A 14,735-nucleotide genomic window follows, 5' to 3' on the forward strand; every position below is an offset into this window, starting at 1 on the left:
AATGTGAAGTATTCCACAGAGGCAGGACCATGGACAGCTCAGTAGAAACTTCTAGACTGCAGCAGAACAGCCACACCTGTCTCCAGTTGTAATCAGAGCCAAACTGCAGACAGGTGATACTAATCAGTTGCTCTATTTAACAGCACCCTGGATTTCTTTCTTTGACCCTGGCAGGTGAAGGAGTAGGAAGTGTTGAGAGAGAGAGAGAGAGAGAGAGAGAGAGAGAGAGAGAGAGAGAGAGAGAGAGAGAGAGAGAGTGAGAGAGAGTGTGGACTGTGGACTGTGGACTGTGGACTGTGAAGAAGGAGGTTTTACAGAGATAATTACAACAAGGATTGAACACTCAACGACTAACTAGGACTGGACTGGAGAACTCGAACGGCACTTGGACCCACCTTCTGTATGAAAACGAGCCTCGGTAACAAACCCCGGCTTGAAAAGACAACGCTTGAAGGACCTCCCACTGGCAGCGGATTATTTACTTTGTTTGTTTTGATTTTTTTTATCAACAACGCTGTCAAAGCCTGAAAATAATAAACAGGTTTTAAAACCTTTACTTGGACTTGTGTTGTGTGGCTTTATGTGTAAACCCCGCCTTACAAAGAACCCGCCCCAGAAAACGCTATATATATATATATATATATATATATATATATATATATATATATATATATATATATATATATATATATATATATATTTCAATGGTAGGATTATGGTAGATGATTTATTTTATTTTAATATGTATTGTACAGTGCTTTCAGATGATACTTCTGTATAAAAATACAAATAAACTAATGTTATGTTAGCCTGTTTAACATAATGTGTTTGTGTGATGTGAGTTTCTTTATATACTCAATTATTTATTTTTTTCTCCATATTTTATAAATCTTTTACAGACCAGGAACCAACTTCAGTGCCCTTTGTATTATTTAAAAAGACGTTACTTATCAGAGCAGGTACATAAAGTGCATAAAATCACAGCGCCGATATATTATTATAATATTATATTATAATTTTCATAATATAGTATCTATGACAAATACAACTTCTAATCACTATTTACAATTATTTTTCAGAATAACTGCACTCTGTCACTGCCCAGTTACTAGCTGCCATATCACTGAACTGGTCAGACTGGATAAGCACCTGACAGTGAAGCATGGACTAAAGGCATGTATATAAATAAATTCAAAAATGTCAACAACTATTAAATACTGCTTCTGTGAAGTTCTGAGTATATGTTTTGTTTCACTATTATAGACGGAAAGTGTTCAGTACATTGCTCTTATGGCAAAAGACAAAAGCATGAGGGATAGCTTGAGTCCACATGAGGAAGAGGAGGCGAGGGAGAGGAGGAGGAGGAGGAGGAGGAGGAGGAGGAGGAGGAGGAGGAGGAGAAAGATGGAAGATGAGGAGGTGGAGGAGGAAGAGGAATTTTTTTTTTTTAATTTAATTTAATAAAAATATTGAAGCTGGAGCGTGTGGTAAAGAAGTTATCAGTAAAGTTACTCCGCATGGAGGAGGTTGAAAAAATCCACCTCTTTTTTCTTCACAAGTGAAGGAAATCCAGTGGCAGTCACAAAAGCTTGGCAGCATGTTGGCCTCGGAAGCAAGGTTACGCCAGGGATGTTTAGGTCAGCTGTGGGTATTTATGTAAGTTGGACTCTGAGAATGCACATGTTTACCAATATAGATTTAATGAAGGGAAATTTAATGACTGTGTGTCTTTTTTTTCTTTGCCAGACCTGGTCAACACACACAGAAGTTGGACGCTGTGTAGTGGCATGTTACATGACACACACAAAAAAAGTACATCAGGGGTACTAGTGTGACCATGGTTTGACAAACTACGAACAAGCGTATAATTTAATAAAACAAAGCCTTCTCCCACAACAGGAGGAGGTGGTTCCTCCACGATTCCCTCAAGCATATGCTCGTGAGCCCTTTAAGACCTATAAAATGTATATTGACTGTGCCTCTGAAAAAAACCTTATCCTGTAAATTGAAGTCAGTGTTTAAAATACACCTCACTGTATAAATGCCATCAAGGAGAAAGTTGTAATGGTATGTACAGTATATTTCCTGTCTTCAACCGCTGCCCTCCACTTCACCACTTGCCACTCCTCTATCCCGTCAGCAGTGGCCACAGAAAACGTTAGCCCAGTGTTCTCGGTGAGCTCCTTAAATATTACCATCTCACATTCAAACATGTTTACTTATAGATCCGATAAAAATAATGTTGTCAAACCGAAAATGCAAACTTGTAATGACTGATGTAGCCATAATCTCTCTTGTAACTTATGTGCACACTAATAATATGTCTTCCTCCCCCTTAAAGAAGCTGCCATGCAGTCAGCCAACTATTTAGGAAGAAGGGTCACAAGCGGAACAAGGGCCTGGAGCACAGGAGTCAGGGTCAGAAGTGTCATGGGCAGGAGAATCTGGGGCAAGAGAGTCTAGGCCAAAAGTTTCAGGGCCAGAAGGGTCTGGGGAAGAAGAGTCGGGGGCAGAAGAAGATTCCGAAAAAAAGGGTCGGAGGACGAATGGTCCCAGTCAGATGATTCAGAGCAGGATGATGTGAGATACTGGTCCTAATGTAGCTGTGACATCTGTTTAGTAACATGTATACACTTCTAATGGAATGTCCTTTTCCACTCTTCAAACAGGAACACAGTTTACTGCTAAGCCCTCTGCCCATGAGGCGGAAAAAAAACAGGAAAGGCAGTAAGTATTTTTTTTTCAGTGGGTGACCTAACAAAAACACTGTGCATTTTACCAAGTATAACTAATGTTGTCTCTGCACTTTATTTTCCTAGAGGAAAAGGAGGCCCATTGCATACACACCACAGTTTGTACATCAGCTGAGAAGTGTATTTCACAAAGAAATTAGCAGAGGCCACACTGGAAATACAATAGTAAGTTGCATTGCCATTTCTGCCTATGATGGTTTTCACTCCTCTTTTACCCAACACCTACTGCACACAGGGTATAAAACACATTACACTCCAGTGCTTTAAAACCCCACTAAACATGTCCGTATAGTGCATAACTCATAGCACCACCTAATATAGGATTTTTTGTCTTGGCAGATCTTCAAAGTCCTTAAAGCACATCCGAAGTTCTTAAAGACCTGCAAACAAATGGACCTCACAATTGAAAACATAAGATGCAAAGTAAGAGAAGCAATAGCTAAGAAATAATAATTGTATGTATGTATAATATATATATATATATATATATATATATATATATATATATATATATATATATATATATATATATATATATATATAATATATATATATATATATATATAAAGAACATAAGAACATAAGAAAGTTTACAAACGAGAGGAGGCCATTCGGCCCATCTTGCTCGTTTGGTTGTTAGTAGCTTATTGATCCCAAAATCTCATCAAGCAGCTTCTTGAAGGATCCCAGGGTGTCAGCTTCAACAACATTACTGGGGAGTTGATTCCAGACCCTCACAATTCTCTGTGTAAAAAAGTGTCTCCTATTTTCTGTTCTGAATGCCCCTTTTTCTAAACTCCATTTGTGACCCCTGGTCCTTGTTTCTTTTTTCAGGCTGAAAAAGTCCCTTGGGTCGACACTGTCAATACCTTTTAGAATTTTGAATGCTTGAATTAGGTCGCCACGTAGTCTTCTTTGTTCAAGACTGAACAGATTCAATTCTTTTAGCCTGTCTGCATATGACATGCCTTTTAAGCCCGGAATAATTCTGGTCGCTCTTCTTTGCACTCTTTCTAGAGCAGCAATATCTTTTTTATAGCGAGGTGACCAGAACTGAACACAATATTCAAGATGAGGTCTTACTAGTGCATTGTACAGTTTTAACATTACTTCCCTTGATTTAAATTCAACACTTTTCACAATGTATCTGAGCATCTTGTTAGCCTTTTTTATAGCTTCCCCACATTGTCTAGATGAAGACATTTCTGAGTCAACAAAAACTCCTAGGTCTTTTTCATAGATTCCTTCTCCAATTTCAATATCTCCCATATGATATTTATAATGTACATTTTTATTTCCTGCGTGCAGTACCTTACACTTTTCTCTATTAAATGTCATTTGCCATGTGTCTGCCCAGTTCTGAATCTTGTCTAGATCATTTTGAATGACCTTTGCTGCTGCAACAGTGTTTGCCACTCCTCCTACTTTTGTGTCGTCTGCAAATTTAACAAGTTTGCTTACTATACCAGAATCTAAATCATTAATGTAGATTAGGAATAGCAGAGGACCTAATACTGATCCCTGTGGTACACCGCTGGTTACCACACTCCATTCTGAGGTTTTTCCTCTAATCAGTACTTTCTGTTTTCTACATGTTAACCACTCCCTAATCCATGTACATGCGTTTCCTTGAATCCCAACTGCGTTCAGTTTGAGAATTAATCTTTTGTGCGGGACTTTGTCAAAAGCTTTCTGGAAATCTAAATAAACCATGTCATATGCTTTGCAATTATCCATTATCGATGTTGCATCCTCAAAAAAATCAAGCAAGTTAGTTAGGCACGATCTCCCTTTCCTAAAACCATGTTGACTGTCTCCCAGGACCCTGTTACCATATAGGTAATTTTCCATTTTGGATCTTATTATAGTTTCCATAAGTTTGCATATAATAGAAGTCAGGCTTACTGGTCTGTAGTTACCTGGTTCAGTTTTGTTTCCCTTTTTGTGGATCGGTATTACGTTTGCAATTTTCCAGTCTGTCGGTACCACCCCCTGTGTCAAGAGACTGCTGCATGATCTTGGTTAGCGGTTTGTAAATTACTTCTTTCATTTCTTTGAGTACTACTGGGAGGATCTCATCCGGCCCAGGGGATTTGTTTATTTTAAGAGCTCCTAGTCCCTTTAACACTTCTGCCTCAGTTATGCTAAAGTTATTTAAAACTGGATAGGAACTGGATGACATGTGGGGCATGTTGTCAGTATCTTCCTTTGTAAAAACTTGTGAAAAGTAATCATTTAATATATTTGCTATTTTTTTTTCTTCATCTACGATTTTGCCATTTGTATCTCTTAAACATTTAATCTCCTCTTTGAATGTTCTTTTGCTGTTGTAATATTGGAAAATCATTTTGGAATTGGTTTTAGCTCCCTTAGCAATGTTTATTTCTATTTCTCTCTTGGCCTTTCTAACTTCCTTTTTGACTTGCGTTTGCAGTTCTGTGTACTCTTTCTGCGTACTTTCTTTTTGGTCCTTTTTTAATGCTCTGTAAAGTGCCTTTTTTCGCTGAATATTTTTTTTAATTGATCTATTAAACCATTTTAGCAATTTAGTTTTACATTTAGATTTGTCTACTTTAGGGATATAATTGTTTTGCGCCTCTAGTACTAAATTTTTGAAGAACAACCATCCTTCTTCTGTGGGTGTTTTCTCTATTTTACTCCAATCTACTTCTGTTAGTCTCTGTTTCATACCTTCATAGTTTGCTTTTCTAAAATTGTAAACCTTAGCTTTAGTCATTACTTTTGGGGTTTTAAAAAACACTTCAAATGAGACCATGTTGTGGTCTGAGTTTGCTAGTTGTTCTCTGACCTCTGAGTTATTCTGTCTTCGTTATTTGAAAAGACTAAATCAAGGCATGCCTCCCCTCTAGTCGGTGCCTTGACAAATTGTGTTAGGAAGCAGTCATTTGCCATTTCCACCATTTCAATGTCATCCATCGTGCTACCCACCAGGTTTTCACATTTTATATGGGGGAAGTTTAAATCCCCCGTTAGTATGGCTTCTCCTTTGTTACACGCATTTCTAATATCATTGTATAACAGATTACTGTGCTCACCGTCTGAATCTGGCGGTCTATAGCATGCTCCTAATATTATGCCCTTTGAATTTTTGTCCGTTATTCTGACCCATATTGATTCGGTTTTATTTTCTTTGTCCAGGTTTAACACCTGGGCTTCAAGACTGTTTCTTATGTATAGCGCTACCCCTCCTCTTCTGTCCTGCCTGTCTTTCCTATACAGTGTATACCCACAAATATTATATTCGTCCCCATCACTCTCAGACAACCAAGTTTCTGTAACACCTATCACATCATAGTTACCTGTTAGTGCAGTAGCTTCAAGTTCTAAAATTTTATTTCTGATACTTCTAGCATTTAGATAAATACATTTAATGGTTGTCTTACCTGAGTTGTTGTCCTTGTTTTGATGTGGTCTCCCTTCTGTTTTTTTGTTGATTTCTCCCCCCTTCCTTTCTAGTTTAAATGCTTCTGAACCTGCTCGAGGATCTTTTCTCCAAGTAGAATGGTTTCCTTTTTATTTAAGTGCAGCCTGTCCCGTCTCTACAGATAGTCCTCATTGTAGAATGTGGTCCAAGGATCAAGATAGGTGAACCTTCCCGTGTGCACCACATCTTCAGCCATGCGTTTAGATTAATTATTTCCAGCTGTCCATATGGTCCTTTGCAAGGTGCTGGTAGTATACCAGAAAATACCACAGTTTTGGTTTTCTCTTTTAATTTCCTTCCTATCGCTCTGAATTTGTTTTGCAGGGATTTTGGTCTGTCTCTTCCAACGTTGTTTGTACCGATGTGGACTACTACTATCGGGTCATCTCCAATATGGAGTCCCCAACAATTATGACCTCCTTTTTGCTTTCTGGTCACCACTGCAATAGGGTCCTGGATTTTGTTCCTTTCGTTCTCTTGTTGTTGGTTTTGAAGTGAATCAAATTTGTTGATTGTTTTGATTTCTGGTGGTTGTGTTTGACGAAGTTTCTTTTTTTCCCTGCTTCTGCCTACCTGAACCCAGCTGTTCTGACCTTCTATCTCCCTGGTGGCTTTCATTCTGTTAGGGGTGATGCAGACTTCCATGAATTGTGGGTGTGCCAGCTCCTCGATATCCTGTTGCTGTCTCATTTCTTCCAGCTTCATTTCTGGCATACTTACTAGTTTATGCAAGTCCTGGATCGCGCGGCACTTTACGCACACTTGGTTTAGCTCTGCTGGGTTTTCTCGGATTTCCCACATCATGCAGGTGTCACAGATTACTGGCTTGAAGTTTAGTTTCTTCTGCAGCCGTCAAACTGCTTCTAAACTGCTCTGCACTTTTCCATGCCTGTACTTCTCCCACGCTGTCGCTTCCACTTGCTGACGCTGGGAAGATTGACTCGTTTATAGCTGCATTGTTCTGCTGTGCTGTTGGCTCCTCCCCTCGCCCGTGTCTCAGAACGGCGCTGAATTTGAATCAGCTGCTCCGAGTTTCAGCTTGTTTGTTATCAGAAAAACACACGCGGCTGTTTGACTTTGAGCTGCAGTGTTTCCACAATGTCCTGTGTTTTCTGATTAAAGCAATTAAAGATGTAATTTCTCCTTACTGCTTCTAAACAGATCTGCACTTTTCCACGCTGTCGCTTCCACTCGCTGTAGCTGGGAAGACTCAATGTTAGCATCATGCCACGCCATCACATATTTCAACATAAACTTACAACTGAGGTGGTGATGTCTCCACTCACATCCAAAATAATGCATCAATCAAATCCTTTTTGAGTTCATCAGGGTAGACAATACATGAACGATGTTATTAGAGTGTTCTGCTGTAGTGTTAAATCCACTATGGCATTGATATCATTTATATTATCAGATTATTCTGCCGTAGAGTTAATTACTTACCCCCCAGGTCGTGAACCCCGGCATGGCAGGGGGTAGCAGGGAGTAAAGCTGAAAAAGAAACAGAGAGGTAATTTGACCTATAATGACCTATAAACGTAATGGTGCAATCGATTCTTTTTTTTTTTGTCTGTTTCTCATAAACAAAAAATATATAATGCTGATTTACTTCCTACCGGTTCTGGCTTTTCCGCCTCCTCCATGGGGTTACCCTCCTCCTCCCCGGGCACCACCTCAAGGGCCCCCCTCCTGGATGCTGGTCGTCACTGTCAATGATGGTGACTTTTTGCTCCTTAAAATCCACCTGCCACTCTCTCCTATAGTGCACCTCCCCTGACCTGTATAAGCAGGAGGAGGCCAGGGAGATGATGTGGGTAAGGGGGGGTTGGTCTGGTCCTGACACCAAACACAGAGACAAGCAAAAACTATTTACAACAATTTAACCACTAACACTAACTGACAGGAAACAGATGACATCAATGAAACAATTGTAACACTACATGGCTTAGCAGGAGACAAAACAACAAATGGTAATTACTCACCAGACTGTGCTGAGGCGGAGCCTTCCTCCTCCGGGTCCTTGGGACAGGCCCCGAAATCCATCGCCAGGTCCTCTGCTGAAAGAATGGTGATGGTGGGGGACTGGAACCTGCCCCGAGTCTTCTTTCGAGACCTGGAGTAGGAGTGGTCCTGCAGGGTGTGGGTGTTTAGCGGGGTGGAGGGCTCTGGCCTGTCTGGGTCAGAGGGCTGTGTGTGGTCCGGACACAAGGAAAAAGGGTATGGATTTAGTCAATTTTAAAAGAGTATATCCTGGAACTATTTTACACAGACATAAACACTACATTCATTTGTAAAAATAAGACTATTGTATGACTTTTACTAAGTGGACAAAAACACCAAAATCACTGACCATTCCCTCCTCCTTCACTTGTCATTATCCTCCTGACCTTTCTGGAGGGGCTCGGCCAAGGGGACATTCTTGTAGGACATATTCCCTGAATATGATAAACATGAGCGTGTATTAGAAATGTAACTGAATTCATTAATGAGACTGGGTGTCTTGAGAAGCAGGGCAAACTAATGTGTCTTGAAAGGGGCCTCTGGTTTGCAGACAGACTGAACTATGTGACCTACTGATTAGAGGACCGGCTCCTGGAGTGGATTAGACTGAATGGAGAGTTGAATTATGTATAGATAATTCACACATGCAACAACAATTGTTTTGACGCAAGGAATACATAAACTTGCGTCATTAAAAAATCAAAGGACTGTGAGTTAAAGAGGCAAGATACACAAATGACCTCATGAAAGTAGTTAATCAGCAGAGTGAAAGAGACTAAAAATCAAAGCGAAACTGAACATTTGGCGCACCACATTGAATGCTGAACAAGGTGCTGTCACTCTGCTAAGCAAAGCTGCAACTCCGGGACTCTGCCTAAAAATGGACCCAAGACGAGGAAGCAAGCTGCAAGCGAGTCAGCTGCTACAAGCAACGAGACTGAGGCCCGACGAGAAGCCTGCCGTAAAACTTACAGCGACTGTTATCAGACAAACAAGTCTGGGTCTGCTGTACACCGAAAACCCACAGCATCCAAAAGAAACTGTGCCCTGCTACCTGTGTAGCTAAATATTCAACAAAGAGGACAGAGCGGACAGGCGCTGTTGTGGATCCTATACCGAGGACTGGAGACTTTGTTGCTGCTGTTTGTTGATTCTATCGAGAGTTGAAACTTTGTTGCAGAGTTTGATCCAAAAGTGGGATTGAAGACTTTGTTGCTGAGAGGAGAGTTTGTACTGGACACTTCAACAGATTGAGTTTCCAAACCAGTGGACCAAAAGTCTAAGCTTCAAGGAACCGTTGAGTATAATTCCAGTTGCATTTTCCTTTCATGGAACTTAATTAATTGTAACACATCCACATAGATTTGAAGTCTTTAATTATTTAGTTTATTTGCGTGTGAAATAACTTTTAGTGAAACTTGTTGAAGTAACTATAAGTAATCTACCTCATTATGTATGAAGAACTTATTTAAAAGTAAACTTGCCATATACTTAATCTATATACCATTAATAAGCTTAATGTGATATGTTCTTGAGATTGTGTGCATTATCTCAGATATACGGTGCATTGGATGTGGGCGTGAGGGACTGGCTACGTCACAGCCTGCTTGCTGCTAATGTTAGGAGACAGGCGATGGCACATTTCAATTGCCTGCTAGTCAAGCATGAGGGCAGTGAGAGGAGTTTTGAATTGCGTTTTGTGCTTAGAAACTAATTTACTTTTAACTTTTCTGATTTCTGTTTATTATTTGTGTACTTAATAAAATGCTACTACTGATTAACCAGTCCTTGTGTCTGCGCGTGAATGTGTGTTCATAGCAAATCCTCGGTCTTTAGAGCACATCACATTAAATATTGTTAGTAAGAGGACTAATCAACCCAGATATTAAATGATCAATTGTTGAATTGTTCCTACACCCTTCTCGGCCTCGTGCAGGAGCTGGTGGCGGCTCTCTTCCTGTGGGGAGGTGGAGGGAGCTGTTCCCCCGCTGGCCCCGACTCTTCGCCACTTTCCTCTGTGGCTGGTCCTTGGCCAGAAGAGGAATTGGATGGCTCCCTCGCCTCTCAGGCCTCTGCATGGAGCCCTCCGCCTCGCAGAAGGCTGCCGCGGTGCCATCGTCATGGCACATGTGCTTGTTCACCTTTCGTTTTTGTTTGCCCGAGAGGGCATGGCTTGCCTAGTGGAAAAAGTTAAATACGTGTATGTTCCGTTTAGTTTCACTGAGACTTTTAGACTTGAATACACAGAGGTTGAAAGACTTACACATCTGCTCACGGACGCCCGAATGCATGAAAATTGAAGGCGAGTAATAGCCAATGGGAAAGTGAAAGATCTGACAGCTGTCCAATCATTCATGAGCAGAGGCGGGATGTTAATATGCCAGGTAAACACTGAATTTCGCTGACTATTATTGAGAAAAATAATACATTTCAGTATTTAAAATTTAATTTTCTATATTTTTTTTTTTATTTCACCAGACAAAGGGAACACCATAGTATATTTAGTTATGAATCCACTTTCTCTAATTGTACTGCAGATGAGCGATCTTTAAACCAGAGTAGTGTTGACAAATTTGTCAAATTGAAACAAAGCGAGATGCTATCTATCCTTTTTTATTTTAGTTTATTCATGGTTATCTGTGTAAACATGCTATTTACAAATATTTGCATTGTGTATTTTATGTAAATTATTTAAAGAATAAGCGCAACACGCACAATTACTACCTGAGACTAATATATATATATATATATATATATATATATATATATATATATATATATATATATATATATAATGATTTCCATTACATGAGAGTAGATGTTGAACTTCATGCTGATTTGAACTCGGCTCTCGCCAAGATAAGCACCAACTAAGACGTAGCTTTACAGTAAACTAATGTGATCCGTCTGCATCTCCATCCATTTGCATTTCCTTCCATATAATGATGTAGATATCCTTCTGAAGTGTAATGCTGGCTCCGGGGATCAGCTCATTTTGCCTCCCCAGCGCATCAGCATGACAACTGTCTGGATTGAGCTAAGTAGGGTACATCTCTGGGGTCTTCAAGTGGGCATATATATATATATATATATATATATATATATATATATATATATATATATGTCACGAGAAGGCAGTGTGTAAGATAAGAACCTATGCAATAGTTAGCGTGCCCGCAAACAGCCAAGTAAGATCAATTTATGCCCGTGCCCAAATTACTTTGAGGACCACTGGTCTGAGGCAAGCTGCTGCATTGAAAGCAAAAGGCCCAGGAATTTGTGCTTCTAGATTCATTATCTACATGTACTACAAGTACTGTGTACCAAATTTCAGCATTATAGCCCATCACAGCTTGTTTTACACCCTGCTATAAATGCCTAGTTCTGCATATAATGCATAATGCCTGTTGTCAGTCTTTTTTTTCTCCTATAAATCAGTGTTTGCACAAATTACCCCAGAAACACTGGGATCAGTTACAGACTACCTGTCTGATGCCAGAGCCCTTTATCTGAAGCTTCTACGTGGTTGCACGGCTGAGAAACACTTACAAAGGGGCTTTTTTAAGTAGGCTGCAATATAATGGTGTGTGTCCATCTAAGGCAAGCTGCTGCATGGGAAGCAAAAGGCCCAGGAACTTGTGCTTCTAGATTCATTATCTACATGTAATACAGGTACTCTGTAGCAATTTGCACACTCCTAGCCCTTTCAGACACCCAGTTGCACTTGCTCGTAACAGTGTAGTGCAATACTGCATTTTAATGCATTTACCGCATGGGGATCAAAAGAGCTAGACACTTGTGCTTCTACATTCATTATCTGTATGTCCTACAGGTACTCTGTACCAATTTTCTAGTTGCTAAGTGGTTGCATTCCTCAAATCTACATTACAAAGTCATATTTTAAAGCATAGGTTATACAGTAGTTTTTGTCACCTCCGCTCACGCATGCAAAACTATCAATGCAAAATGTGATCACAGAACACTTTGAATGGACTTAATCGGTGCTTCTGTTGCATAAACACACTACAAAATGTGAACGTTTCAAGTCTATATATATATTGGACATTTTTTTGTATGCATTTACCCATAGGAAATCACGGTGGGCCGGGGGGGGGGGGGGGGGGGGGGGGGGGGGGGTGTTCTCTTGTCTTACCCTTATCATCACAACCCCTAGTCCACCGAACTCAAAGATGCACAACACCCTTAGCTAAAGAAAATGCGTTTGTACAACCCCCGAGTGCCGTTTACTGGGCCTAAATATGACATGTTTACTTTAACAATCCCGTCATTTTTTACAATGCGATTTGCCATGGGGGGGGGGGGGGTCCTCTTTACCCCATAAGTTCACAGATCCTCGACCAACGGACTCGAGCATAGTCTCTAAAGATGCCCAAAACTCTTAACTAAAGAAAGACAACGCCAACGTGTTTGTAGTACACCCCAGCACCACATGGCGAACTTTACCCCAAAATTTATACTCATAAAATGTCTTTCATTGGGATTTGCCATAGGGGATCGGGGGGGCAAGGAACTCATTAGGAACTCTTTGCATTCACAAGAGTCTTAGCTAAAGAAAGACACCGGCCTCTGCAACGGTGCCCTCCGCCTCAGAAGGCTGCCGCAGTGCCATCGTCATGGCACATGTGCTTGTTCACCTTTCGTTTTTGTTTGCCCGAGAGGGCACGGCTTGCCTGGTGGAAAAAATTAAATATGTGCATGTTATGTTTTGTTTCACTGAGACTTTTAGACTTGTGAATACACAAATAGATTGAAAAACTTATATTCAGTGGCTCTCAAAAGTATTCACCCCCCTTGGACTTTTCCACATTTAATTGTGTTACAACATGGAGTCAAAATTGATTTAAGTAGGAGTTTTTGCCACTGATCAACACAAAAAAGTCCATAATGTCAAAGTGAAAAATAAAATCTACAAATTGTCCTAAATGAATTACAAATATAAAACAGAAAATAACCAATTGCATAAGTAGTGGCGAGTGGATAGAGGCCCAAAGACTTCATTTCAGAAGATTGCAAGACTGCAGTTCAGAAAAATAATACTTCAATTATAAATAAACACAAAATAAAAGGGCACAAGTGCCAAACAAAGGGATTTAAACACAAATTGAAAGAAACAAAACAATACTTACAAAAATAACGGTTTCCAGGCTGGGCAATGCCTTCACTGGATGAGACTATTCAAAAAAACCACCAAATAAAAACCCCAGCAAGCACAAACACCAGCTTGCTTCCTCAGCTCCCTCCTCTCCCTAATGGGAAGCTGAGGCCTCCTTTTATGTCAGGTGGCTGGGTGCTGATTGATCGTTAATTACTCTAATCAATCCCAGCCACCTGAACACAATAAACCCAGGCAGGTAGGGGAATTTAACCCAATAACTGCCCATTTATAAAGGGCAGAGCTCTGCTCTGCTGCAAGATTCTTCAAAAGCACCAATCAAGGGTAAGATATAAGAAAATTTCCAAGGCATTGAATATCCCCCGGAGCACAGTAAAGTCCATTATTAAGAAATGGAGTACAGCTGTAAGATTATAAAGTTTATTCTGTACAGCTGTATGATTATAAAGTTTATTCTGTACAGCTGTATGATTATAAAGTTTATTCTGTACAGCTGTATGATTATAAAGTTTATTCTGTACAGCTGTATGATTATAAAGTTTATTCTGTACAGCTGTATGATTATAAAGTTTATTCTGTACAGCTGTAAGATTATAAAGTTTATTCTGTACAGCTGTATGATTATAAAGTTTATTCTGTACAGCTGTATAATTATAAAGTTTATTCTGTACAGCTGTATGATTATAAAGTTTATTCTGTACAGCTGTATGATTATAAAGTTTATTCTGTACAGCTGTTTATTCTGTACAGCTGTAAGATTATAAAGTTTATTCTGTACAGCTGTAAGATTATAAAGTTTATTCTGTACAGCTGTATGATTATAAAGTTTATTCTGTACAGCTGTATGATTATAAAGTTTATTCTGTACAGCTGTATGATTATAAAGTTTATTCTGTACAGCTGTATGATTATAAAGTTTATTCTGTACAGCTGTAAGATTATAAAGTTTATTCTGTACAGCTGTAAGATTATAAAGTTTATTCTGTACAGCTGTATGATTATAAAGTTTATTCTGTACAGCTGTATGATTATAAAGTTTATTTTTTATTCTGTACAGCTGCTGATTATATTCTGTACAGCTGTATGATTATAAAGTTTATTCTGTACAGCTGTATGATTATAAAGTTTATTCTGTACAGCTGTATGATTATAAAGTTTATTCTGTACAGCTGTACAGCTGTATGATTATAAAGTTTATTCTGTACAGATTATAAAGTTTATTCTGTACAGCTGTATGATTATAAAGTTTATTCTGTACAGCTGTATGATTATAAAGTTTATTCTGTACAGCTGTAAGATTATAAAGTTTATGTACAGCTGTATGATTATAAAGTTTATTCTGTACAGCTGTATGATTATAAAGTTTATTCTGTACAGCTGTATGATTATAAAGTTTATTCTG

The sequence above is a fragment of the Polyodon spathula genome, chromosome 36, assembly GCF_017654505.1.
Source record: "Polyodon spathula isolate WHYD16114869_AA chromosome 36, ASM1765450v1, whole genome shotgun sequence".
Taxonomy (NCBI): domain Eukaryota; kingdom Metazoa; phylum Chordata; class Actinopteri; order Acipenseriformes; family Polyodontidae; genus Polyodon; species Polyodon spathula.